This window comes from Sus scrofa, chromosome 15, assembly GCF_054392235.1.
Source record: "Sus scrofa isolate SSC_HxYL_T2T_F1_AM1 chromosome 15, Sscrofa_HxYL_maternal_Yorkshire_Landrace_v2.0, whole genome shotgun sequence".
In the NCBI taxonomy this organism is placed as follows: domain Eukaryota; kingdom Metazoa; phylum Chordata; class Mammalia; order Artiodactyla; family Suidae; genus Sus; species Sus scrofa.
In genome coordinates, this window is record NC_139397.1 from 150056619 (window position 1) to 150082657 (window position 26039).

Sequence of the window (26039 nt, forward strand, 5' to 3'; positions counted from 1 at the left end):
CTGTGGGTCACACAGACTGGTGTGGATTTGTACACAGCCGTACAGATTTCTCTGTATTTTTATAAAGGGACTGAGACCAGGAGCCCATGAGTGATGACGTCAGCTGGTAGCAATTAGCAAAGGAGTGACGTATATGTAGGACTGGGTCATGTTGCTGTGCGGCTCAGACTGGCACGACAGTGTAAATCAAGTCTCATTTAAAACGTGGGGGAAAAAAAGAAAAGAAGTGAAAGGATGGCCGAGGATGGAGCCCAGAGGGGCCGTGCCTGCCGAGGGTTCTAGACACTGTAGACCTGGAACAATAAAGTGACGGCTTATTATTCTCCTTTTTTTTTTTTTTTTTTTTTTTTTTGCTTTTTAGGGCTGCACCTGCGGCATGTGCAGGTTCCCAGGCTAGGGGTCGAATCGGAGCTGCAGCTGTCGGCCTATCCCACAGCCGCAGCAACACCAGATCCAAGCCGCATCTCCGACCTACACTGCAGCGCTACGGCAATGCCGGATCCCTGACCCACCGAGCAAGGCCAGGGATCGAACCCACATCCTCATGGATACTAGTCTGATTTGTTTTCACTGCACCACAACGGGAACTCCTCATTCATCCGTATTCTAAGTGCTTTTCATATAGCATCTCGCTGAATCCTCGGCACTGCCACCGTTGAGTAGCTCTGTTATCCTCATTTGGAATCAAGCTTTCCAGACCAGGCGCCTTCGGAAGCCACGGAGCCAGGATTTGGACCCTGGCCTGTGTGCGCTACATTGCCCATCGGCGAAAAATCCTTCAAAAGGCTTAGGAAGCAAAGCGGTGGGTTTCAAATTAAACGTGTGACCCCTGACCTCAGACAGAACTACCTCCTGCCTGTGGAGATGAACCTGCTGAGATGCACCTGCAGCATCCAGCTTCTCCGGGGACCTGCATCCCGGCTGGTCTGTTCTGGGGTTGGGCGGGGTCCCTTCGTCCCTTTGCCCCGTCCTGACATCCTGCCCTTCCCACCAGCAGCACAGCGTGGTCCTAACACTCAGCCCGGCATTCAGGACTTGATCTGCCTTTGGGACCCCAGCTCCCGGGCCTTGTCCCTAAAGGCAGAGGAATTGTCCCGAACCTCAGTGACCTCCACGGGCTGGTGCCGGTGGTGGCTTTGGGACCGGCCAGTCCTTGTGATCCTGCGAGGCTCTGTCTCCCATCCACACAGGAGTCTTGTCGGGCTGTTTAGGACACAGGCGAGGCCACCCTCAACCTGCTCAGCAACTTGACTCATGCTTTTGCAGATCAGATGTGTGCCAGTGGACTGTTTTAACCATTCTGGGCTCCCATTTCATCGCTCATCCGTTGGTTGTGAGAACAGAGGCTTCTTCCCTGGCGTGGGAGCTGCCCTACACGCCCAGCAGTGAGTCCGCCTCTCCCCTGTCCACACTGAAAGTCAGGGCAGTGACTTGTGTTCTGCAAAATAACTTCATTTCTCAAGGACCCTGGCCCACCTCCCTTTGCTGCCATTCTCTGAGGTCTTGGCGGAGATTCGGTGTAGAGTTGTTTCCGCTTCCTCCTCCTCCTCTTCCTCCTTCTCCTTTTTCTTCCTCCTTCTTCTTTGACTACTAAGATAAGGTCTCTTCGAGTAAAAATTAAAAAGCAAAGCAAGAAAAATAAAAAGCCAGAGGCCCTGCTCAGCGGCGAGTGGGCTTGTCACGTATTAATTTTTCATTGCTGTGGAGAGTTGTACATACATAATCACTTGATTGCAGTGGGAGTTAGGGAGCTCCTGTGGTGTCATTTGCATAAATCTTGTTAAGTCAATGGCAGTTAATGAAGTACAAATGAGCCCGGAGAAGGTGACATGCAAATCGTGGGTGGCAGATGGGAGGTCTGTTTGGGGGGACGGCAGCTGTGTGCTCTTTTTTCTTTCTTTCCGCTCCGCATTTTTTAATCTCTATATTATGGTCCAGATACCCAGCCTCAGCCTGGCCTCTCCCTTCCCCGGCCGCCCCCTCCCCTGCTGCAGAAAACAGACCCCAGGGCCTCATCTCATACCTCGCAACATCTCTGGAGCATGCTTGCGGTTTTAAAATCTTGGTCAGTTGATCTTCTCCTGCTTACATGATTGAAAATACCTGTAGGTATCTTTTATTTGTGAGAAGGAACAAGAAAACTCCGACGTGTGGTCTGGTGGGATTTCAGAGAGTGAAAAACAGAGAGTTCCCGTTGAGGCTCAGTGGGTTAGGAAGCCAGCCAGCCTCATGAGGGTGCGAGTTTGATTCTTGGCCTCGCTCAGTGGGTTGAGGATCCAGCGTTGCGTGAGTTGTGGTGTAGGTCGAAGAGGGGGCTCAGATCCCAAGTTGCTCTGGCTATGGCTGTGGCCGGCAGCTGCAGCTCTGACTTGACCCCTAGCCTGGGAACTTCCATGTGCCGCGGGTGCGGCCCTAAAAAGGAAAAAAAAAAAAAAAGAGTGAGAATCATTGTCCGCTCTGTGATGCTTCTGTCTGAGGTCTGTTCTGTCCGCTTCAGACAGGCCAGTGGCCTTTACCTGGCTGTGAACCACCACCCCACGTTCACAGTGGGGCCCTAAAGGGTGGACCTTCCCGGTGAGTCGGGAGGGGAGATTCCAGAAGAGCAGGGGGCCTGCTGCCCCGTCAGTCCCTCTGCAGCAAAGGCCCCTCGCTGTCGTGCGGACCCCCTCCGCAGGGCCACCACAGGCCTGTCTCGGGCACAGTGAGAGTGTCCCTTGCCTGGTGGGTGTTTTTTTTTGTTTTGTTTCGTTTTGTTTTCTTTTATTTTTAAAGATTTAAGTGCTAGTGGGGCTCACAGTGAGCTTTAGAGATTTATGGGCAAAACACAGCATCCGCCTGCTTCCAGCTTTCAGATGCTTTTTATATGTTCCGTCCACTGGTTGGTATTTTGAGAGAAGCTGGTCTCCGTTGACACTGAAGCAGTGCAGCAGCGAGGCGCGTGCTGTGATGGGCACGCTGGTTCGCCCGGTCCAGCCCAGGCACGCTTTCTGGGAACCTGGGCCCGAGGTGCAAATGGAAGGTCAGCTCCTTAATTCTGTGATGCTCCACGGAGACAGCAGGTACCAAGTGTCTTCATGTGACTTTCTTTTTTTTGTCTCTTTAGGGCCGCACCCACGGCATATGGAGGTTCCCAGGCTAGGAGTCTAATCAGAGCTGTTGCTGTCAGCCTGTGCCAGAGCCACAGCAATGTGGGATCCGAGCCGCATCCACGACATACACCACAGCTCACGGCAATGCTGGCTCCTTAACCCACTGAGCGAGGCCAGGGATCCAACCCACAATCTCATGGTTCCTAGTCAGATTCGTTTCCACGGCTCCACGACGGGAATTCCTCATGTGACCTTTTTAAAGTCTTGATTTTGACCTTGAACCCGGATGTCCTGGCCACCTCTAGGGCAGGCAGCTGGCCAGCGGGAGCAGAACCTTTTCTGCAGCCACCTGCAGCCACGGGAACGCCCTTCCCAGGACGTCAGAGGCGAGTGGTCCGGGTGGCACTCTGCCTGGCTCCACCATCGCCCATGAGCTGTTTTGAAGCCGTGTGGGGTTTTGATTCTCAGTTGAGGAGGAAGCGGCACTTGTTGATTAAGGGAAAGAGTCTCTTGGAGTTAATCGCCTTGGCCGGCCTGCGGCAGGCTGCTGACTGCCCTGTCTGGTACCTGGGATCAACACGAGGGGCCGGGTTGTGTGGCGTCTGCAGAGTAAAGACCGCCTGATGCCGCCCTTGACACCTCCGGGAAGTTTGACCCCATTCTCGGCCCGTTGGTGGGCCACCCAGCATCCTCTGCTTTCATGGAGGAAACAAGACTGGAGGGCAGGGCGGTCCTGTTGTGACTCGGGAAGCGAACCCAACTCATCCATAAGGATGCGGGTTCAATCCCTGGCCTCGCTCAGTGGGATAAGGATCTGGTGCAGATGCAGCTTGGATTCCAAGTTGCTATGGTTGTGCTGTAGGCCTGCAGCTGCAGCTCCAATTCGACCCCTAGGCCGGGAACCTCCGTATGCTGTGGGTGTGGCCCTAAAGAAAAAAAAAAAGATTGGAGGCGGGGCAAAGCTTTAGAGAGATGGGGAGGGAAGGAAAGGATGGGGTGCCCTGTTCCCAGGATGTGGGGAGTCCACTGGGGGGCCCTGAGCACCAACGCCCTGGGAACACGCTGCTCAGCGGGTGGCACATTGGCCCTGCCCAGCCCTGCGGCACAGCCAGCTCCTCAGAAGCAGGTAATCGACTGACGGGGACCCGGTGCCCTGAAAGCTAATTCGCCTCACTCGGGTGAGCAGTGCCCTGAAAGCTTTGCATCCAGCCTGGCTCACGACAGACTCAGCCAATCACGGCTGTTACTGTAACAGGGCAGGCGGGTGCATCACAGGCTTTTAGTTTAACTCCTCAAATAGCACGGTGTCATTGGGAAACTGGCCTGGGATAGCTGGATGCCGACTGGAACTTAGAGTCGTCCGTATTTGATCAGTCCGTCCGTCTGCCCCGCCACCCTGAGCAGTGTAGGCAGAGGGCCATGTGGTCTGTGCGGAATGCCCTGGATGCTGAAATTACCTTGACCAAAAGACAGAATCCGTAATTTATTTTTTTAATTTTTTAATTTTATTTATTTTGTCTTTCGTCTTTTGGGGGCCACACCCAAGGCACATGGAGGTTCCCAGGCTAGGGGTTGAATCAGAGCTACAGCTGCCGGCCTATGCCAGAGCCACAGCAACGCCAGATCCAAGCCGCATCTGTGACCTACAGCACAGCTCATGGCAACGCAGGATCCCTGACCCACAGAGCGAGGCCAGGGATCGAACCCTCGTCCTCATGGATCCTAGTCAGGTTCGTTAACGCCTGAGCCACAGTGGGAACTCCAGAATCTGTAATTTCAATGTGGATCTTCGAAGCAATTTGGTGTCCTCCTTTCCCTGGTCACGAGGCTCCGGGAGGGCGACACGGAGGGCTTGATACAGTCCGAGTACTGAGACACCACCAACACTGGCCTGCAGACGTGTTCTCTCCGGGAAGGGAAGTTCCCCTTAGGAGTCATTGTGCCCTCTGTGTGTCCGTCATCCAGGAGCTGGGATAATATCTAAGCGACTCAGTTTACCAAAAGGTCGTTTCTTTTTTCTCTTTTCTAAGTGTCGTTGGCGTTGCTTTACCAGGTTGTGATAATTACTGCTGTACAACGAAGTGATCCCGTGGTCCATAGACACGCAGTTTATTTTCCTTCACAGTTCGACAGTGGTGATGAAACTCGGTTCCCTTTGGGCTCAGATATAGAAACTCTCGTACAAATAGAGGGAAGTTTTTCAAAGCTTATGGATGGGAGTTCCCACTGTGGCTCAGGGGTTAAGAACCCAACATCATGTCCATGAGGATGAAGGTTTGATCCCTGGCCTCGCTCGTGGGTTGAGGATCTGGCGTTGCTGCAAGCCGCAGCATAGATCGCAGGCACGGCTCAGATCCGGCGTGGCTGTGGCTGTGGCGTAGGCAGGTGGTTGTGGCTCCAATTGGACCCCAGCCTGGGAATTTCCATATGGCGCAGATGCGGCTATAGAAAATAATAATGATAGAAAAAAAAAAGCTTATGGATGAATCAATAAGGTATTTATTTGGGGCAGTATTTCTTACCAGACTCAGCTTGTGGCCGTGATGTGCTCATCCTGTGTAGGCACGGCCTGAGGACTCTGCTAAGGACTCAGCTGATGCCTACGCCAGGGTGACCTCTGACCTGCAGGGAAGCCCCCACCCCATGCCCTGCAGGACTGGAGGGTGGGTGTTGCAGTGGACATGTGTTGAAAGGGCCCTGGAGCCCCAGAGCTGAGGGTCAGTGGATTCCACGGAGCTGGAAAGGTGAGGGCCGGAGGGGGCCACCACCCCCTAGACTTGGTGGTGCGAGTCACCAGAGGCGGGGGGCGTGGAAGGAACAGAGCAGAGGGAAGGAAGGGTCCAGGAGAGGGTGGAGGAGGGGAGGCTGGAACAGGGGTGGGGGGATCCCATTGCCAAGGGCTCTGGCTGCCTGCGGAAGGGTGCAGGGAGGGCCTTGGTGTCTCCGGCTCAGCTGGGAGGAGTCAGGAGCGGCCTCTTTGAAGTGGCCGCATGAGGGTAGGAGACTCCTGAGTGCAGGGAGCCTGGGGCCCCAGGGCCAGCCTGGCAGCCTGTACTCTCAGAAGGGCCATCGCTGCTGCTCCTCCTGATTGGAGGGTCCCCCCTCCTGCTGCTCTACCCCACAATGTGTGTGACGATGGGTGACGCTCACCCGTCCGGGGACTAACGGGAAACAGCGCTTGCTGGCTGTTGACCGAGCGCCAGGACCTGTGCTAGGGCTTTATACGCCCGTCCGTGGGAACGAAGCCGTAGTGATGTGATGGTCCCATTTCGCAGATGAGAAAAGGAGGGCTCACTCGCCTGGAACCACACGCTAGTGCACCGGTTTGCTGGGGCCGCTATAGCACAGTCCCGCGGACTGGGGCCGTAAACAGCAGACATTATTTCTCAGCACTCTGGAGATCCAAAGTGGGGTGCCGGCAGGACTGGTTTCCGGGGAGGACTCTGCTCCTGGCTTGCAGACGGCCGCCTCCCCCTGCGTCCTCACGGCCCTTCCTCCGTGCACGCGGTGCTCCTGCGGCTCTTCACATAGGGGCCGGTGGCTGACCCTGGGATCCACCTGCAGCAGTGTCTCCATCTCCAGGCTCTAACTTAGGCCTTCCTGGGGTTACAAGGTGAGGCCTCTCTTCCTGTCTTGTGTTTGAGAATCAGAAGGATCTATCTTAGGAGGCTCCATGGACCAGATGGGAATATGCTCTTGGAAATATTCTGATGTGAGCCTTGGACCTTAAATCCTCCCAAGTTGCTTGTAACTGTTATCATTTGAGATAAGAGGCTGTAGAAATGCATCCCCTTACGAAGCCTGCGGCTCCCTCTCTATGCCGCGCATTTTATGTGGTTAAGGCCAGCTTGGATTTCGTTCTTTGTGAAGAAAAGGTTTGCAGTGAGCACCTGGCAGGAAGTATCACACTGGCTATCAGACTGTCATGTGTTGTGTCCCTTGCCAGAGAATGGATAAAGAGGATGTGGGAGTTCCTGTCGTGGCTCCGCGGGTGAAGAACCTGACTGGTATCCGTGAGGATATGGGTTTGATCCCTGGCCTCGCTCAGTGGGTTAAGGATCCGGCGTTCGCATAGGTCGCAGGTGCAGCTCGAATCTGGCGTTGGCTGTGGCTGTGGCCGACTGCTGCAGCTCCGATTAGACCCCCAGTCTATATATATATATATATATATATATATATATATATATATATATATATATATATATGCCACATGTATCTGTAGCTCACATTTCCGTCTGCTTCAAAAGTCATCACAATTGACCAGATTGTGGTTGTGTTAGATTTCTAGGAAGAGGATGGCAGTCAGTCCTTCTGGGTGCTTATTCTACATCAGTTACTCTCTTAGATGCTTTCATGACATGACCTCAGTTCTCTGCCAGCCTCAGACACAACCACTGTAAGGACAGATGAGGCGTCCAAGGCCTTGGGAGGTTAAGTCACAGAGCCAAGGTTACAGAGCCGAAAGTGGCAGAGCTGGGATTTGAACCCAGGGCTCCTCTGGAATGTGTTGCCAGAAGAACCTTCCCGGCCCATCCACCCCGATTCAATCTGCCTCCAATGACCGTCTTTTCTAAACTAGATCAAGAGTCAAGTAAATGGTAGGTCTCCCCGAGGGGTTCCCGCAGGACGGGTGGTTTTTGTGGGACTGTCCTCTAAGGCACGGGCTGTCTGGCACCTGGACCGACCTGTCCTTGAGCTGCAGCCCGCATCACGATGGTCACCGGCAGGCCCAGGGGTCAACCGGTAGGTCAGGGCTGGCTCGACAGATGGCAGCATCACCAGATGTCCAGGCACATGGGGGCCCCCGGGGGCTCCTTCCCTTCTCTCCTTGCACACCTGCGCCTCCCAACTTTGGTTGGTCCCTTTAGTCTGTGCTTGCCACAGTCTTCCTGTCCTCAGGGCCCGTGTCAAGTGCCTTCTGTCCCAGGAGAACGTACCTTGTCCTCGGGCGGCTGTGGTGTCTTTCCCCCACCCCTCCCCTGACCCTCATCAGGCCTTAGCATCATGCCCCGGTCTTCCCTGCCGCGTGGACGCCTGCATCCCTCACACTCTCCTCTCCCACTGAGGCAGGAGGAGGGCTTTCTGACGGGGCTCCGCTCCTACGGGGTCCACAGGCGGGGCCAGGGGTCGGCAAGTAGAGCAGTGGACAGCGCTGGTCAGGGTGAGAGGTTGGTCTTTCCCCAAACGATGTGGTGTTTATTTTACAGAACGTGCTACGTTGAAGAAGGTGCGTTCTACATTGTTGTATTTTAAGACACAGAATACGTTTCACTTTTTATTGGAGTTGACTTACAGCGTTGTGTTGACTTCCGCTGTAGAGCAGAGTGACCCAGTCATACGTATATACCCACTCTCTTTCTTATATCATCTCCCATCATCATCTGTCCCAAGAGACTGGATGGAGTTCCCCGTGCTGTCACAGCAGGACCTCGTGGCTTCCCCGTTCGGAGTGGACCAGTTTGCGTCTACTGACCCACAAACTGCCCAGCCCGCCCGCTTCCCCCCCAACCCCTCCCCCTGCAACCACAGGTCTCCTCTCCCTGTCCGTGAGTCTGCTTCTGTTTTGCGGATCGGTTCATTCGTGCCGTGTTGAAGACACAGGATGACGTTTAACCCCCCATTCTCCACATGTACCTCTGATTCGGGTACAGAGACGACCGCATTTAGGGGAAGCACAAGAGGTACGTCTTTTCATCTCTGAAGAATAAAACCGTTGTCGATGACCAAAAGGATTTTAGAAAAGGGGTTTCTTCTACAACTTCTTTGCTCCAGAAGAAATTTCGTCTAAATAAATGTCCTCATTCTGTGACTTGTTTATAAAAATTGTTTCATGTTGACCCACACATCTTAGTAGCACTCAGCTCTTTTCATAATTGCCGCATTTTCACCTGTCATTCAGTTTACATCAGCTTTCCTGATTGTAACTTGTTCCCCACGCAGGAATGTATTTATCAAGAAGTTCTTCTATAGAAAAATAACTTATATTGTTTTTAATATGCATAACATGAATTTTATGGAAATATGTGCATATACCAGCTATGCAACACACCCCTGGGGATCTGAGTAACATAAAGGAATGATTTGAGATGAAGAATCACAAGAAGGAAATAAAAACAGGCCTGTCCATGATTGTATCTAAAGTATTAGATATTTAGGAGTTCCCGGGTGGCTCAGCAGGTTAAGGACCTGGCATTGTCATTTCAGTGGCTTGGGTTGCTGCTGTGGCTTGGGTTTGATCCTTGGCCCAGGTACTTCTGCATTGCTGTGGGCACAGCCAAAAAAAAAAAAAAAAGTATTAGACATTTAAAACAATGAGAAGTCATTTTGTGCTTAGGTTTGTAATTAACAAAACATAATAAAATCCTACTCTTGGCAAAATTAGGAAAAACCAGAGTTTTAGCAGTGCATTGCTGTGTTACTAAAAAATTGGCCCTGTCTTTTTGGAGGATAATCTAGCAGTATATAAAGGACATACAAGATTTTATTCGCTTTGTCCCAATAATCTCTCTCCTAGAAATGTATCCCAATGGGATAATTCAGTAGAAGAAAGAGGAAGAACCTTGAGTGTGCAAAAATGTTCATAGCAGGTTTACTTAAAATATTAAAGCCCTAGGGGCTACACATGTCCAACTAGCAAGGAGTTAAGTTAGTAACTGTCAGCTAAACAGTAGCAGGATGTACTGCCTCTAAAATGGTCAATTCGAAGCCTCTTAAAGAGGCATGAAAAGTGTTTAGACAGTACCAAGTGAAACCATGGAACCGCGTGTTTATAATAATTAGCTGGAGTTCCCTTTGTGGTGCAGTGGAAACGAATTCAACTGGCATCTAGGAGGATGCGGGTTCAACCCCTGCCCTCGTTTGGTGAGTTGGGGATCCAGCATTGCTGTGGCTGTGGTGTAGGCTGGCAGCTGTAGCTCCAATTCGACCCGTGGCCTGGGAACCATGCGCATATGCCGTGCGCATGGCCCCAAAAGCAAAAATAAATGAATAATAATAATAGTAATTAGCATATAATAATAATAGTAATTAGCATATAAAAATATATGTGCATTTGGTTTAAAATTGGATGAATCAGAGTTCCCTGGTGGCCCATCAATTAAGTATCCAGCGTGGTCACTGATGTAGCAGGGGTTCCATCCCTGGCCTGGGAACTGGTCACTGCCACAGGCACGGTCAAAAAATAAAGAGAAAAATAAATAAAATTGAATGAATAGAAACACAAGTAAATTAGTGTGGGATTAAAGGAGAACTCTAAAGATTGTAACTTTTTGTTGGGAAGTAATTTTAGGTGAGAGGCAAAGTTGTAAACACAGTCCCGAGTTCCCGTACCCCCCGCCCCCAGCTCCCCTAATGGGCATGTGACCGTGTGCAGGCGTCCAAGCAGGAGGCCAGGTTCCACTCGGCTCCCCCTGCAGACCCTGCTGGGATTCCATCTCAGGAGGCAGGCCAGGCTCCCTCTGTGCATTTGGTGGCCGTGTCAACGTTGTCGCCTCCCCCATCCCACCCCACCGCAGCTCTGGGGCCATAACTCACTCTTAGCTGCCATGACCCTGACACCATCTAGAAGCCCTCATCGCGCTACTGCAGAGTGTCTCAGTCTGCGCTGTGATGCTTTCTCTGGACTAGCTTGGGGTTATGCGTTTGGGTGGAAATACCAAGGAGTGCTGTGTCCTCCTGGGGGCCCTCTGCGGGACCCCGACTCTCCAAACACATCATCCCTGGTGACGTCAGCCGTGGTCCTTTGGTGCGTGAGGTAGGGTCTGCTGGGTTTTCCTTTAATGAAGCTACTGATAAATATCTAGTTTGAGACTCTGCCAATATTCTATAAAAACACATTTAATGTTATCAGTTGTATTCAATAAGAAGTAGGTTTTTTAAAAACAAAGAATTTCCTTGTAATAAATGTGCTTATTAGTCTTGAGTAAAACGCCCGGGGGCCATGTGTGTGTGGGCGCAAACCTGTTTGCCCTGTTTTTATGTTTTTTTCTTTTTTGGCGGCCCTGCGGGGTGTGGAGCTCCAGGGCCAGGGGTCACACTGGAGCCACCGTTTCCACGTACACCAGCTGTGGCAACAACGGATGCTTTAACCCAGTGTGCGGGGCGGGGATCGAACCTGTGTCACCGCGCTCCAGCGACGCCACCATCCCACTGCGCCCCAGCGGGGACGCCTCCCCTCTTTGATACCAGGCGAATTCGAAGTCGGAATGCCAGGAAATGCCTCTGCTGATGAGGGAGTTTGGGGAGTAGTTGTTACACATGAACTAATACCTTCGGGTACTTAACCTTTTCATACAGTTATGTGTGCAGCTCGGAAATACTCCGCAGCCTGAAAGAAAGGACAGCTCGGATTGTCCCAATGTGACGTCTGCTTCTTTTTTTAGTCTTCCATGGATTTATCATCTAAGAACCAATTAAATGCTTGTTCAGCCCCTCCTGTGTTGCGGGGGGGCAGAGGGGGACAGTTTGGGACCTTTCTGGGCCTTTGAGGAGGAGCTGGAGAACCCGGGGTGAGGCGGGGCTGCCGGGGGTGGGCGTGTGAGTGGACTTGGTGACCTGGCCAGGTCTGCTGAGGATGGAAGGGCAGCTCCCAGACTCGAGGGCAGCAGAGGCTGTGGGCCTTGGAAGGTTCTCAGCAGAACCCAGGGAATGAGGGATAGCTATTGATTTCTTTCACGTAAAACCTCGTCAGGAGTTCCAGGCGTGGTGCAGTGGAAACGAATCTGACTGGCATCCCTGAGGACACAGGTTCGATCCCTGGCCTCGCTCAGTGGATTAAGGATCCAGCGTTGCCGTGAGCTGTGGTGTAGGTCACAGACAAGGCTCAGATCTGAGGTGTAGGCCGGCAGCTGCAGCTCCAATTTGACCCCTAGCCTGGGAACCTCCATATGCCGTGGGTGTGGCCCTAAAAAGCAAAAGACAACAACAACAACAACAAAACTCTTTCTCAGTCTGTTATCACACAGCAGCTATGCTTGGAGGGCTGCTGGGGTCAGGGGCTGCGTTGGGTTGCTGTAAAGCGGGAAGCTTTCCACGGATCCAGCTCCACCCCAGGGTCTGTGTGGGTTTGGGCCCAAATCTTTTGCTGCTTGAACACTGAAATTCTCTGCGAATGTTCCATGTCTTTCTTCAGTCATTTATCTCAGAGGAAGAAGAATCTGTATGTGTGTCTATTCCTGTTTGTACTGATAGATGTGCATATTTATGTAATACGCTAGTGTAGTCATATGTTAACCATAGAAGTTGTTTTTCCCTGTGGTGGTCCCATTTTTGCCCAATTAACCTGGAATTAGTGTGTTAGCACAACGAACTGGCCTTTTTAAAGAGCTGCACAGGGAGTTCCCATTGTGGCTCAGCAGGTTGCAAACCTGACCAGTCTCCGTGAGGACACAGGTTCGATTTCCTGGCCCTGCTCAGTGGGTTAAGGATCTGGCATTGCCGTGAGCTGTGGCGTAGGTCGCAGACGCGGCTCAGATCTGGTGTTGCTGTGGCTGTGGTGTAGGCTGGCAGCTGCAGCTCTGATTCAAACCCTAGCCTGGGAACCTCCATATGGTGCAGGTGTGGCCCTAGAAAGCAGAGCAAACAAACAAATAAATAAATAGCTGGACGGGATATTCATTTATAGACAGAGAACCTGTCTGTGTACATGAAGGTCCGTGAAGGTTAAGGGCCTCAGCCACGGCTACCCTTTGTCAGGTAGCAGGATGCAGGACGCGTCATTTCCGCTGCTTTTTACTCCAAACGCCCTTTTTCTGCTCTAACACCAACATCTTGGGCATTTTCTTCTTCCTTGGAGCTTTGAGGAGGAAAGAGAAAAAAGAGAAAAAAGTAACAAATAGTGTTTGCAGCTATTTTGTTTGTATCCTGTCTGACCAATTTTTTCTAAGTCGGATCCTTCTGCTTCATAGCGTTTGAGCTGACCATTTAAACAATGAGGAAGAGGAGAAATAAAAATCATTGCATGTGAAGGATCGGGTTCCCAAGGGCAAAGGAACCTTTCTGTGCATTTCTTCAGCTTACTGTTCCCCCCAAAGCCCTGGGAGGCTCTGTGCTGTTCGTGATGAGAAAGCCGAGGCTCCGTTTTCGTGAGTTCATAAAGGCTCTTAAGAGGCGGAGACAAGGTTCAGACCCAAACCTGCCTCTTTCCAAAACCTGGGGTCTTCACACTCCCTGGCCTCACCTACCACTGACCTTCCACGTTATGTTCCAAATCCAGGCCAAGGGATGCTCCCTGGTGGCTGAGCAGGTTAAGGATCTGGCACTGTCACCGCTATGGCTCTGGTTACTGCTGTGGCATGAGTTTGATCCCTAGTCCGGGAACTTACCTATGCTGCAGATATGCTAAAAAAAAAAAAAAAAAAAAAATCCAGACCCAGGACAATGCCCGGGGGCCGCTGGAGGCATGTCTCCAAATAGCACCAGCACCGCGGGGTCTTCCACGGGGGCATCTGTGCTCCACGCTACAGCCAGACCTGCCGCAAGATCTTCTTCGCCTTTGTGCAGAAGCCTCTAAGTGTCTTCCACAGCAGTTGTTTGTAATTGGAGTATCTGGAATTCACTGTGGTTTTAATTAGTTGATTACTAGTTCTTTAAAACGTACTGTACTCACTGTGGGTCTTGCAAATTGGTAACTGGTAGCTACCAGTGTAATTAAATATCTCCGAGCACTTGGCTACAGTAGCACTGAACTGTGAAGAAATAATGCTGTCTAGCCAATCAAAAAGAGATCCTTGTAAACTCATTTGCAGCGGCAGTGTGTGTTAGGGCCATCATAGAGAGGCTTATTGCAGGAGAAATTAAAGATACAATTTTGTGCTAAGAGGCAATATAGAAATTAGTTCCCGAATTACTTGTTAATTGATTTGGTAATTCCCTCGGGTGCGCGTGCTCTTTTTTTCCCCCTCTTTTTGTTGTTGCCTTCAGTTAACAGTGACTATTCCCAGAGCAATAAAAATATTTTTCACACTGAGATGAGCTGGGTCCTTCCATCAGACTGCCCACATGCATATTTGCAGAACCCCAAAACTCCCGGCACCACAGGCAGATTGTTGTGTTATGTGCACTCATCAAGGGAACCTGCGCGTTCCTGGGGCTGGATCCTCTCGGCGAAAAGGAAGCATGTTGGAAGGAGGCTTCCCCGATTTTTCCCCCCTAATGGCAGCGTTCCATTACTATCAACCGAGAAAGAGACTCAGCAGACCTGATTTCTGAAAGTCTTTCCTTATTGTTTGCAATTCAGCAAGAACAAGCACACAAGGCATCGTGTGTAGACAAGTGCAAATTACTCCTAGAAATAATACGGGGAGGAAATGAGACCTGTTCCTTCTGTGGTGAAATCGAGAGTGGATCCGAGAAGCGCCCAGGGGCCCACAGGTTGGCTCAGGGAGCCTCTGGGGTCTGGCTTCCCACGTCTCGGCGGCCCCCTCCCTGACTGCTTGTTGACCGATGGAAATGACCTTGGGACTTAGCACATAATTGTGCTGCTTCCGTCAAGGGGCCAAGACTATTGGCCTTTTGGATGTTTTGAAAGAGGAACTGACTGCCCTTTGGACGGCTGCCAGTGTGGTGGTCTCAGCTTCATTGCAAAGAGCACATTTCTTTGGTTTTTTTAGGGCCGCTCCCATGGCATATGGAGGTTCCCAGGCTAGGGGTTGAATTGGAGCTACAGCTGCTGGCCTACGCCATAGCCACAGCAACGCCGGACCCAAGCTGCACCTGTGAGCTACTACACCCTAGCTCACAGCAACACCGGATCCTTAACCCACTGAGTGAGGCCAGGGATCGACCCCAGAACCTCATGGTTCCTAGTCCGATTTGTTTCCGCTGCGCCACAATGGGAACTCCCAAAGAGCACATTTTTAACATCTCATTGGCTGTGCTGATGACCCAAAACCTTAAAAAAAAAAAATCTTTCCATTAATTTTAGTTCAATCGCTTATTTCTTTCTGTTGCCTTCCCCCACAGTTACTGACACGTATCAATGGCATCATGCTTTTTTGCTCAGCTTAGGGCAGTTGATGTTTCTTTCAAGTTTGCTCTTTAAAAATCTATAGTCATCGTTTGTTTTCAGTTAGGAAAAGCAGATGATGTTTGCCTTTGGCATTGTGTCTATTAAAAAGTATAAACTTCTGGCGTTCCCACCGTGGGGGTGTAGGTTCGATCCTTGGCCTGGTGCAGTGGGTTAAAGGATCTGGCATTGCTGCAGCTACGGCTCAGGTCACAGGTACTCCTTGGATTCAGTCTCCAGTCTGGAAACTTCCAAATTTGCCACGGGTGCAGCCATAAAAAGAAAAAAAGAAAGTTCTGGCTAGAACTAATGCTCTATAGTATTAGTTGGCACCGTTACTCACCAAGTATGTTTGCCTGTTGATGAGTATATCCAGTACATTGCTGTGGTTGTGGCGCAGGCCGGCAGCTACAGGTCTGATTGGATCTGTAGCCTGGGAACTTCCATATGCTGCAGAAGTGGCCCTAAAAAGAGAAAGTACCCAAAAAAAAAAGTATATCCAGTTCAAAAGTAATGTTTGATCTGACATATAGAAGCCATCCCAACTCTGGGTGCAGCAGGAACAGGCGGGGCTCAAGGGTGAGTTAGGCTCACACAGTGCCCAGCCCTTGGATGAGACAGCTGCTTGGCTGGTGTTGGCTTCGGTAGGCAGAGAGGGAACTCTGTTCTTCGCTCAGTAGATTCCCTCTAGCTACCTCCAGATGGGGTTGTGATGTCTTCCTCAGAGTACAGTTCATCAGGGGCCCGGGAGGCACCCCCCTGCCCAGAGATGCTGCTTTTGGGCAGATGTGGGATCTCCCTGTGGATAAAGGAATGCCGGGTTCAAGCCTCATCATCATGCACTTGGGTGTGTTGTGGTGGCTTTTTTTTTCTCTCTCTCTTTTGGGGCCATTGTGTGGCACAAGAATTCCTGGACCAGGGATCAGATCCGAGGTGTAGTTGGGACCTATGCCACGGCTGCAGCAACGCTGGACCCTTACCCCACCGCACAGGGCTGGGGTTCTAACCTCTCTCCCAGCTGCTCCAGAGATGCCGCCGATGCAGCTGCGCCAGAGCGGGGACTCCGCGCTTGGCTTTATCGTTTCTGATTCCATCGTCATCTCTCCACGCCTCATATCCTAAAAGTTTTCTCCTGGAACTAGATGTCCTGAAAGTTGCCTCACAAAAGTTTCTCTGGGGAGGTCCCGTCGTGGCGCAGTGGTTAACGCAACCATGCGGTTGTGGGTTCGATCCCTGACCTCGCTCCGTGGGTTAAGGATCCGGCGTTGCCGTGAGCTGTGGTGTAGGTCGCAGACGTGGCTCGGATCCCGAGTTGCTGTGGCTCTGGCGTAGGCTGGCAGCTACAGCTCCGATTCGACCCCTAGCCTGGGAACCTCCCATGTGCCGTGGGAGCGGCCCAAGAAATGGCAAAAACACACACACAAAAAAAAAAAAAAAGTTTCTCTGGAGGGTGCCTCTTACTTTTACCTCTGTGGATTGATTCAGAAACAGCAACGTATAGCTCCACAACCCCAGAGGCAATGGTTTTTTAGCCCCGTGCCCCCGTGCCAATAACTTTGATTGCATTGGGTCAGTCTCCCTTCAGTTTCCGGGTAACCTGATGGGGCCGGGGTGGGGCTGGTGCTTGTTGGCGAATTCAGCACAAATCCCATCACGCACCCTAAGGAGGTTTTGCAGCCCCAGGCCGGCCTGCAGCCGTGGCTTGTGTTGCTCCCCAAATTGCAGAGAAGAGAAAGTGTGTCCTCTTTGGTTATACGTGTTTTATTTGAAAACTAGGTGTGACTTTTCTCTTCTGCTCCGTAGGCCTCTCTTGTGTTGGAATGTTTTATTTTTCCGCTCAGTTGCTGATTCTGTGGCTCCAGATGTTTGCGGGAAATCGGTTCTCCACCACGGCTGACCGTGCCGTGGTGCATCTGAGGACTTGGCACACCCCAGGGCTGCGGGCTGAGACCTCCTGCCACCCCGCGTCGGGTCTGGAGCAGGAAGTCAGTGCTGGCCCTGACGCTCCAAGGTGATGCACGTTCCTCCATGATGTGGCTCGTGATATTTCTGCGCTTTAATGACTATTTCTGCTAACACTTGTACTAATCATTTTTAATGGTTCACATTGGGTAGGTGACATTTTGATACATTAACGAGCCTTATCAGTGACTTTTAAAAGTTCTTTGGTCCGCCCGGATACTTGGCTGTGGCCTGGAAGCAGGGGGGTGGGTGATGTGGCTGGGGCCGCCCCGACCCCTGGCCTCTGTGGTCTGTGAGCTCTGAAGTGGGTGCCGGGGGGGCTTCTGAGGATAACTTCCGGCGCTCAACCACATCAAAGAGTTGGACGACACTTCTTAGGTTTGTTTTTGGAGAATTTCCCTTTAAAGTCACTTGCTTAGATCTGTCAGCGTATTTGAGAAGCATGCGTGGCTGCGGGCCCCGCCAGTGCAGAGGGCCAGCTGGGGCGCTGCGGGTGTCTGGAGGGGAGAGGCTGCCGGGAGAAGCTGCCAGCGATCGGAGATGCCAAGGGTTTGGAGCAAGTAGGCTTGGCAGGACCCCTGCCTGGGACCGGAGGCTTCCCAGCACCTCCCCGGGTACTGATGATCCAAGGCCGTGTTTACGCAGGAAGGGGTGTGGGTTTTTTTGTTTTTGTTTTTGTTTTCTTTGATGGCAAGTACCCCCTAAAAAGGCGAGGGTGGATAGCGATCCTGAATTTTGCTTTTCTGTGGACAGCATTTTCTGGTTTGTTCTCAGGTTTCTGGCAAATAGACGGGAGCCTTCTTGGGCACAAGATTTGCCACAAGAGGAAATACTTTGAGATGAGTGAAATAAGAGCCAACCCAGGCTGGGTGTCACTGTGTGCCAGCCCCCCCTACCCCCGCCGGGTATCACCCTGTAGAAGCAGATACCTTGACATAAGGAATTTTTTTTAAATCTTATTAGCCAGTGGTGTATCCTAAGTCCCTAGAGCTGTAGGCTCTCAGTAAGTATTTATTGAATGAAAACATTCAATTCTCACAACCTCCTTGTGGGGCTAACAGTGTAATCCTCATTTTAGAATAAATGCTCAGAGAAGTTAAGGCTCCTGTTCAGGGTCACACAGCTTGGGGATGGTAAACGCTGGGACCTAAGTCTTCTGTGGGGCTTCCTGGGGGCCACGTTTGTTCTGGGAGCACCTGGGAAGCCAGCAAGAGATTGGCCTTGGGGTGGAGCGTGTGCCTTAGGTGAGAAACTTTTGGGCTCAGAAGTCTGGACGACCGTCTGGGGAAGAAGGGGCGCCCATTCACTTTGAGAGCCTGTCCCCAAGACTGGAAGGTCAAAGAGAGAATCTGGGGAGCGTTCCTTGCCCGCCGTTTCCCAGAGTGAGGTCCAGGACTGTCCACGGTCCGGGTGGCCATTTGCTGGGCCATGCAGTTTTTTCCCCCGAATCGCGATGATACAAGTTTTTAAACTTTGCAGACCACCCGTATTTCAGCATCTTTTTCTTTGCGGGAAATCCAGCTGCACGAGGGTCTGGTCTGCCCGCATGAGGGCGACATCCGTCCCGGCGTTGGTGGGTACACTTTGCTCTGGGCTGCGCAGTGCATGCAGTTGGACTTGAGGCGTCTCTGGGCCCGGAGGAGCTTTGCAGGGCGGTGGGCGGAGAGCTTGAGCGGTGGGAAGTGCTGACCGAGCGAGACACTCATCCAGGAGCTGAGAGATGACCACGAGCCCCCGCAGGAGCCGGCGAGGGCGGCAGGGGCGCAGGTCCTGGAGATGGGGGCAGGGGGGAGCGGGGAGGCGGAGGGGACTTCAGGGAATGACAAGTTGTCTTTGGGGACAGGTACCTGGATGCTGTCTGTGGACCAGGTAGTAGGGACATGGGGCAGGACCGTGGATAGCGGAGCCCAGTGGTGGCGTCTGTGTCACTTCCCATCTTGGAAGGCGGGGGCGGGGGCCGAGGTGGCAGTTACCAGCACAAGGCTGGTCTGACCCCCCTCCCTCCCCCCACAGGAGGGAGGTGACAGAGGGGCAGGGCTCTGAGGACTCCAGGTGATGGGACCGGAGTGGGCCATCCTGGTGGCCGGGATGTGTGTGCTTAGTCGTATCGCGCAAAGGTCACTTTGCTATTTAGGAGGCTGAGTTGTCTTGGCGCGGGGGCGAATCTCTGTGAGGCCCTCCACGCCCTGTGTCCCCAGGAAGCCACCCAGGGGGCGCTCTGACGGGAAGGGCGTCAGCCGTTGGCTTCCGCCGCTGTTTCTCTCTCGAAGTGTTCATTCCGGTGAACACATGGTGATTCCGAAAGCCGCGGATAGGGTGTCCGGCCCTCGGGGTGGCGATGACGTGGGACCGTGGCCTGCTGGATGCTCTGTGCCAGACCTTGGAGGTCAAGGGGACCCGGGCTTCATTTCAGAGGAGCTGCTGTAAGGGGTGAGGCTGCCAGGCCGGCCCGGGAAGGCCTCCAGGCCCCACGCGAGTGAGGCCACCGGGTCCACACAGCTCGGATGCCTTACCTGACGGCAGGTTGGAAAAGGTGTTCACAGCACGTGTCTTCCTTAGAGTCTTTCAATCAACCGGATGCTAGTAGCAGCCATGGTTTTCTCACACAGCCCACGGCGAGCTCAGCAGTTCTGCCCGAAAGGCCTGGGCATCGGCTGTCCACAGCTAAATGGGGGTGGGGGTCCTTGGGATGCCCCTGGGCATTGTATCCCCAGAGGTGGGTTCTGGGAGGCTGGCATTTTGTGCATTGACAGGATGCTTGGAGCTCAGGCGTGTGTGGCCTTCAGAACTCACGTCGTCTGGCCCCTCCTGGCTCCTCCCCCTGGAGAGGCCACAGCTGGGACTTCAATCCGATTGGTCCGGTGCATCGCACTCTTCTCCCACCTCTGCCTCCTCCTCTTCTTCCCCATCAATAGATTTAATTTGTAAGAGCAGCTTCAGATTCACAGCAAAATCAAAGTGCTGAAGTTTCCACTGCCACCTCTTCCCACACAGGCACCACCTCCTCCACTGGCAACACCCAGGCCACAGTGGCCCCTTGGTGACACGGACACACCACGGCCACCCAGCGTCCATAGGGGACATTACTCTTCACTCTTGGTGGTGTGTATCCTAGCAGGTCCACTAAGCGTTCACTGGCAAGCATCCATCAATACGGCGTATGCCATCAGACACTCTCACTACCCTCAAAGGCCTCTGGGCTCCCCCCGTTCCTCCTTCCTTACCCCCACGACTGCTCTTTTATCGTCTCTACACTTTGCCTTTTCTAGAATGTCATCTAGTTGGAACCGTGCAGTATCTGGCCTTTTCCGATTTGCTTCTGTCACTTAGCAACATACATTTACGCTTCCTCCACGTCTTTGCATCATTTGAGAGCTCATTTCTTTTTTGCGCCGAATACCACCGTGACGTCTGGATGTAACGTGCCTTGTCCACTCGCCGCTGAAGGGCGTCTTGGTTACCTCCGCGTCTTGGCACTTTGAATAAAGCTGCTGTAAGTATTTGCGTGCAGATTTTGGTATGGACACACATTTTCAACTTGTTTATGTAAATGCCGAGGAGTGTGATGGCTGGGTTGCGTGTAAGAATGCTTTTAGTTTCACGAGAAACTGACAAATGGTTTCCACGGCAGCTGTGCCATTTTGCATGCCCGCCAGCAGTGGATGGAGTTCCTGGTGCTTCACATGTTTGCCAGCCTTTGATGATGTCAGTGTCTCAGATTTTGGCTGTTCTAGTAGGCGCATCAGTGGTATGTCATTTTTTTTTTTTTCTTTTATGGGCCACACCTGCAGCATATGGAAGTTTCCAGCTAGGGGTTGAATCAGAGCTGCACCTGCCAGCTGCACCTGGCCACAGCAACGGCAAATCCAAGCCACATCTTCTACCTACACTGCAGCTTGCGGCAACACCAGATCCTTAACCCACTGAGCAAGGCCAGGGCTCGAATCCACATCCTCTTGGATACTAGACAGGTTCATAACCCGCTGAGCCACAAGAGGAACTCTGGTGTGTCATTGTTTTATTTGCTTCTCCTCAGTGACCTGCAGTTGAGTATCTCTTCATGGGCTTGTTTGCCAGTTGTAGATCTACTTTTGTGAAGTTTCTGTTCAGATCTTCTGCTCATTTTTTCAGTTGCGGGGGGGGGGGGTCTGTTTTCTAGTTGTTGATTCTTAAGAGTTCTTAGTACATTTTGGATAACATTCCTTGATCAGCTCTGTCTCTTGTAAATAATTCCTCCCAGTCTGTGGCTTGCCGTCCCATTCCCTTGATCCTTGCTCCTTCCAGCTCTAATAATTATCCTTTGGAGTTCTTGCCGTCATTATTGATGTGCCCTTTCATTTTGATCCTGAGCTTGTTTGGTTTGCCTGCAGTGTTTTATTAGCATTTTTCTTTACAGTTTGGTAGAATTATTGCTTCCTTTTCAGCCATTTGTACCCTGTATGTAAATGCATCTTCAAAATCATCAACTCTTGATTACATAATTGCTCAGAAGCATATATAATTTTTACAAGTACTTTATACATTGTATTCAATTTAGAATGAGTGAAACATTTTATAAGTTATAGATTGTAAACGTTCTAAACTTAATTCCAATTGGTAATAATAATAAGCATTCAGGACTGTGGAAAAGTTCTTATGAATAATAATTCGCCCTGCCCCACGTCGGTGTGAACATCTGTAATTAACAGCTGCGGGAGTAAGCCATCGCCTCTGTGCTTCTGTGTTTACTGCCAGAGTAACCGGGTGCAGACCGAGCCCCCCTGAGCCTTGTGGGAGGGTATCTACCTCCTGGCTAAGGAGACAGGAGGCAGCCAGCACAGAACAGCTGCAGACCAGCCCCGGAAGGGGGTAACCTTGGCCAGTGGCACCAAGTCCACGAGCACCAGGAGGCACGTCTCTCAGGGGCCAAGCCCGTCGTTGTAACTCTTAACTCACACATCTTGTGCCTGCCTTGAGAAAATATTTTATCTGGAATGTCCATTTGGGGGTACTGTCCGCGGGAGTTCTCATGCGTGTTCGCCAGTCCTGCACTTAGCAGGCGATGACGGAGGAGGTCCCCACGAGAGGACAGGAAAATGCCATTTAAATAAAAGGTCACCCAAGAAGGAGAGCCGCTAAAGCAGACGGAGGCTGGTGAGAGGGGAGGCACCATCCTGGGGACTTGGGCAGGATGCACCACTGGGAGCCCGTGGGAACTGCCCCAGGCAAGCAAGGCCAACTCAGTCACAGCGCTTCCAGCATGATTGGTGGTGTAGGATCTCGAGAACATTTGATTGATTGATTGATTGATTGATTGCCGTGAATAGGAAGAATTTTGGGAAGCTAGATCTGGAAGAAACAGCTTAAAAAACCTGGTGTCACACAAGGTCCTGCTGTGCAGCACAGGGACCTGTATTCAGTGCCCTCTGATAAACCGTAATGGAAAAGAATATATATATGTGTGTGTGTAGTACTGAGTCACTTTTCTGTGCAGTAGAAATTAACACAGCATTGTAAATCAACTATACTTCAGTCTAAAAAAAAAACTGCAACAGTTGGAGTTCCCGCTGTGGCACATTAGGTTAAGAATCTGACTGCAGCTTGGCTTGTATGGAGGCGCAGGTTCAATCCCTGGCTCTGTGCAGTGGGTTAAAGGATCCGGCGTTGCTGCAGCTGCAGTGTAGGTCCCAGCTGCAGCTCTGATTCAGTCCTTGGCCCAGGAACGTCTATATGCCTCGGGTGCAACCATTAAAAAACAACAACAACAAAAAAATGCTGCAACAAGAAAAAAAAAAACCTGGTGTCACTGCCTTCCTGCCTCCCCCGTCCACCCCACCTCCTTTCCCCTCACTTCCCTGCTCTCCTGGCTTGCATGACAGCCTCCCAACCGCAGCCCCCGGCCCCCCTCCATCCCTAACCACACTGAGGTTTAGAAAATACCGATTAGATTCTAGCACCACCTAGCACAGAATCTTCAATGGCACCCCACTGCCTGTGCCAAGGACGCCCAAGCACGCAGCAGGGTAGACGCCCTCCTCTGCCACCCAGCCCTGGTCTGGTTTCTTGCAGTCTCCCGGGAGCTCCCGCCACTGGATAAAGTTTCCAAATGCACCCGGCATCGAGTGTCAACCCACGTTCCACAGAGAGGTTCAGCCCGAGCCTGCTTCACCTGCCTTATCTGTTTTATGAACCTCTCATCCTTAAGATGCTCTGAAGCATAGATTCCACCTCCCGACACCCCCACGGTCCTTCATTAAGGACCTGACACATTATATCAGCTTCTCGGTTGGGGGGATGGGCAGTGCATCTCCGGCGCTCCCGATGGTCACTGAGTTCCAGGAGGACTTTGTGTCCTTGACTTCTGGCCCGGACGGCCGTTGAAACAAGGTCGCATCTCAGTGGCGGAAAGTTTGTACCACATTAAACATTCTGATCAGTGTGTATGGAAGATCAGGTAAGGAGGAATGACTAAGCCACTGCATCTCACAAAGACAAAGGAGGTGGCGGAGGACAGCCGGCCGGTGGCTGGAAAGGCTCTGGCTGTCACCGCAATTATCACTACATTGCAAAGGCATTTTGGGGATTCCGCCATATTTTGTACGGTTGCCAACAAAATGTTGACAGTTGTACTGTGGTTAATAAATTCATTTAGATTTATAAGCATTGTTTACAGAACCTGTTCGCCTGCTGAAACTCTAACAGCATCTGTTCCTTCTTACTAATTAACTGCTAATTACGAATGAGCTTTGTGTGTTTGTCAGTATATCTGGCTCATGCATTTTGTAAGGAACATTAACAAATTGATTTACATAGTAGCAAAGCCATCAGAAGAGTAAACTAAACAGCAAGCAGCTAAAGCCCTTTTGCCGGGTTCTGAATGAAGCAAACTTTTGCTGCGATAAATATTGTCATAAATTTCCTGTTACCTTGGTTCCTTCGTAAAGGTACGGCGGCCAAGAGCCGTATCGAATGAGTAATTATCAAATCCGAGCCGTCGCTGCAGCAGCGCGCACAGCGCTCTGAGCGTGACCCGAGGAATCCGTGAGGGACCCGACTGGGAGGAGAGCCAAAGAAGGGGTCCCGTGGTGGGGACCTTGGCCAGTCCCCGTGGGACCAGCGGGCAGGCCACCGAATGCCTTTCCTCGAGGGATGCTCCACGTTCAGGAAGCGTGCGGCACGGCGTTGGCCAAAGATAGGAAAGCTGTCGTCTGTCACACTTTTTCTCCTCGGGGGGTCTCAGATTTCCCACCACGTTGATGCACACCCTGGTTTTAAGAGCTCGCATTTAAAACGAACGCCTTTAGATGGGTGATTCCAGAAGCTCAGGGCTCATTGACTTCGCAGGGAGACGATGAAGGCAGCCCCCTGCCTCGCTGATAAGACGAGCCGTTTGCATCCTAACAGCTCCCTGGGGGATTCCTCTAAAGCGGCCTCCCTGGCTAGAGCTGAGGCACAGAGAAATGGAACCAAGGCTAGCGCCACGTGAGCCCGAAAAGAAGGGACATGTGGCACCAGCGACCTTGGATGTCCGTGCGCGGATCTCAGAGGCTGGTATACACTGAGGTCGCGGACAGGGCGGGCAGGTGCGTAATGTGTTCCAGGGTTTTGAGACCAGCTCGAGTCCAATAGGATACCCGCGTTACATTAAAATCCCAAAGTACGAGTGTTTACTCAGAAGGATCAAAACGCACCACGCTGGCATGAGTCTCGACTCATGTTCAGGGGCAGGGCCTTCTGGAAGGTGCGGAGATCTGAGCTTTGGATTGAAACCCTGCTTCCCAGCCGTGCCCCTCGGGCAAACCCCCCAACCCTCTCCGAGGACCTCAGTCCGCTCATCGGTAGAGTAGGGTTGGTGGAGGAGCCCTCTTCCAGACTTGCGGACGGGATTAAGAAGATACTAGTCAGCCTCTGGAGAGCAGGTGGCACTTCATCACCCCTCAGGAACCACCTGTCACGACCACCCCCATCTCTGCATTCTCGTAAAAGCAAATACATGTGGAGGCACCATCTATTCCACTCGTAGTAATTTCTGTGAGAGGAGAGTCTCCTTTCTCATCAGTAAGTTTATTGCTCTTAATTTCCGCAGAAGGGAAAAAAATTGAAGCATCGGTGGATGTTAGCGTGAAGCAACAGCGTTACCTTCCAAGCCGGTGCCTGTTTGCCGAAGTAATTTTATTATAAAGCACGAAAGAGATGATTTGCCCTAACCCTTCATAGAGCTGGAGGAAGAACAGGAGCCATGCTTTCTGAAGGCTTCCTCCTTGCTTGCATTTACCCCGTGGATAAGTATCGAGAAAACGTACTGAAGTCAAAAGAGCTTGCTCCAGAGTATCGTGAAATGTTCAGATGGAGACAGATCATTTCAGGGGCATCTGCCGACCCCTGTACAGGTCCACCCCCCTCACTAGTTATAAAAAGGGAAGCGATTTGAATGAGAGACTGTCTACACTCTGGGGCCTCATAGCCCAGCAGGAAAGCCAGGCTTGTCTCAGTAGCTCCATTTGTTCCAGACTCTACTGGGTGCTGTGGCGCAAGAGCGCGGGGACCAGAGGGGCCGTCCAGTCCACTCTGCGTTTTATGGCCACCGTCCTTGTCTCGCGTTTTCTGTCCATGACATTTAGTGACCAGGAAGGCTTTTCTCTTGGATTCTAATTGATGACTCTTTTTTTTTTTTTTTTTTTAAGCACAAATTCCAAGTGAACACAATTTTTGGACGTTGGAGTGAAAATCCAGTTTTTACAACTTTCTGGTTAAATGTTGCCACTCAGGAATTTAAGTTTGAAATGGAAACCATTCTTGAAACTCGGCCCCCCCAGTGAACACGGGATTTATTTAAAAGCCACGTTATTGATATTTCAGTGTTTAGCAAATGGAGCATGTTGGCTATTTCATGTGAACACGGTCCAGGCATCAGAAAACATGCCTGTAGTGTTCCTCTCCCCGGGGACTCGTCTGCATTTAGTAGGAAGCAGTGTTTTGTGGAAAATGCTTACAAACCAGAGGAG

General features: G+C 51.6%; 1 protein-coding gene and 1 long non-coding RNA gene across 17 annotated transcripts in view; both read left to right on the forward strand.

Moving 5' to 3' along the window:
- Positions 1–26039, forward strand: part of AGAP1 (ArfGAP with GTPase domain, ankyrin repeat and PH domain 1) — a 558467-nt gene that overhangs the window by 277136 nt on the left and 255292 nt on the right. The window lies entirely within an intron of this gene.
- LOC146396220 (uncharacterized) lies at positions 5991–10073 on the forward strand. Its single transcript, XR_014829150.1, has 2 exons — positions 5991–6350; positions 6758–10073. It is a non-coding gene; the product is annotated as an uncharacterized LOC146396220 (long non-coding RNA).